The following is a 2,530-nucleotide window of genomic DNA, read 5'->3' on the forward strand; positions in this document are numbered from 1 at the left end:
AAGATAGAGGAGTGCTGTCTCAGTTCCTAAGACCATCGGAAATATGTGTTTTCCGATGGTCTTAGGCAACCCAAGTAAAAGGGTCGTTCGACCCCCAAAGAGGTCGTGACCCACAGGTTGAGAACGGCTGCTGTAATCCATCCCATAGCAGCTCTGGAGGCCCCTCTAGCTATGGACTATGACTTTGATTTTGTGGTTCCAGCTAAATGATAAAGCCCTCTCTACCTTGTATCTCCATCAAGATTAGTGACATATATCCAAGGCTGAGCTTATATTCTTGCATAATCATTCTTGTTTCTTGAATACTGCCTGTGTGGCACTGCCTGTGTATCTTTGTTTACTGCTATATCCCAGAACATTACCTAACAACTCGTTGGTGCTCACAATATTTTCTTTTGAACAAGTGAATGCATTACCTCTTCCCAACATCCTATGAGTTCGCTTTTCTTTTACCCCTGCATAGTTAGAAAATGGATGCACATAAAAGTAAACAGATCCTTCCCAAGACTCTTAACTAATCAGTGAAAGAGCTAGAAGTTCAAAACAAGTTTTGTAGAAACGAGTTCTGTAAAACACTTGAGCACGTCCACCCAACCATCACACATGCCGCTTCTTAAGGCGAGTGCAGAGAACTGCTCCTCTCTCTTTACCCAGAAGTAAGCTCAGAATTCATCCTGGTGCTCAGAATTTCCATATATACATGCAAAAAACCCAATACGCACCATGTAGGCACTTTCAGGAGTATTAGCTTACTCACACATGTCACCGTCTTACAGGTAGGTAATTTTGTTTTCTCCATCATTTTGGGAATGCAGAAAATGAATGTGAAATGATTTGTCAGTAGTCCCCAAACTTGCCTAATGATAAGAATTATCTGGAGGGTTGGTTAAAGCAGTATCATGCCGCACTCACTCCACATCTTTTGACTTAGAATATTCCACAAGGAGACTATATTTTCTTGAACCCCAAGCTAAGTGTTAACCACAAAAACAGGATGATGTCCAGAAAAGGAATGTCTTTCAGATTCCATAGTTTGATAAAGTCCTTTTAGAGCGGCACTTTCAATGCTTCATCTTCTTTTTTTCCTTTGATTTACATACTAGGTACCAACAGTGCCATATCTTTTAAAAACACAACAGCTAATAAGGTCCATTCACATGACCCTCCAAAATAATCATAAAGAAAAAGCTGAATGAACAAGTACAATATTCATCTTTGTTTTATAGACAGGAAAAGTAAAGCACAAGCAAATTGTAAAACTCATTTAAGAAACAGAGGGAAAAAAAGGAATGTTATAGAGAATAGATATTTAGAAACTAAATCAGAGGCAAGAACAACCTCTGATGGACCAAAGCCAGTGTACAGCATCACTGCATGAAGGGCCTGTGGGCCGCCATCATTGCCACCACGCCAAGAGAAAGGCTGAAGGCAATGCTAAGGGAGATAAAGCCAAGGTGAAAGATGAAGCTCAGAGATGAGCAAGGTCATCTGCTGAACCTGTTCCTCTAAAAACCGGAGCCTAAGCCTAAAAAGGCCTTTGTAAAGAAGGAAGAGAGGGCACCTAAAGGGGGAAGGGGAACAGCTGATGGTAGCAGGGATGGGAACAACCCTGTAGACAACGGAGATGCCATCACAGTCCAGGCACAGAAAGCTGGAGGTGCTGGAGAGGCCAAGGGAAGTGTTTTTGATAACTGTGTGCTTCTGGTGACTGAAGAGTTTGAAATACTATTTTAATCAAGCTTTATAAAAATGCAGGATTGTGTTTTACTTTTTAAAAAAGGATATGTTGTAAGCACACAGAGTACTTCACTGTTGTTGCAGGGGAAGGGATAGATGTCACTAATAAGATGTTTCCAAAGCTGGGTCGATGTGGGAGACAACAGTTTGCCCTGCTAGTTTTGAGGGACCCCCTCTTGGTTCCCAAAGGGAGGGATTCCCTGATGCTGGCACCTATTAGCCAGCTTGGCACAAAGAACCTTGTGATAAGGAAAAAGCGGATTTTGTTTTCACATTCCCACACCCTCCTCTCCCTCTCTGCCTTCAGCGTAGATTTGACTCCCATAACCCCAGAGACCTCTCGGGACCTAACCCCATAATATTAGTTGTTGGAATATCAGATGATCGGAACTTTCCAGTGACGCCATCCTAATGGCACCCCTCAAAAGGACAAGCGGTTCCCTTTTCTAGATTGTGGTAATTCTGCCGTTTTCATTTCACGTTCTGCAAGTCAGAGTTGGCTCGTGAAAACTTGTTGAACAACAGGCTAAATGTGAAATGTTGACCCGAATGCGAAACGTTCGGAGCATCGGAGGATGACTTCAATGGGCTTTATAGTGGCTTTCTGCTTCTGGAAGTCCACCGAAGAGGCAGTTGGAAAGTTGTTGTATCCTGTTAACGATGACCAGCCCATAGCCTGCCTGAATACCCAACTCTTCTTTTCTCTAAGTATGCCCCCTCCCTAACACCCAAAGAAGAAAATCGCTCCACCATATTCTGCAAGCTGCAGCAGGAAGCAAGCATTGGGTCAAGA

General features: G+C 42.9%; 1 pseudogene; it reads left to right on the plus strand.

Annotated features, from left to right (window-relative positions):
• Window positions 1-1,343: 1,343 nt before the first annotated feature.
• LOC115873737 lies at window positions 1,344-1,734 on the plus strand (annotated as a pseudogene).
• Window positions 1,735-2,530: the final 796 nt, after the last annotated feature.

The sequence above is a fragment of the Echinops telfairi genome, unplaced genomic scaffold (genome assembly GCF_000313985.2).
Source record: "Echinops telfairi isolate 266 unplaced genomic scaffold, ASM31398v2 ScPeMD7_7469;HRSCAF=8507_1, whole genome shotgun sequence".
Lineage (NCBI taxonomy): Eukaryota > Metazoa > Chordata > Mammalia > Afrosoricida > Tenrecidae > Echinops > Echinops telfairi.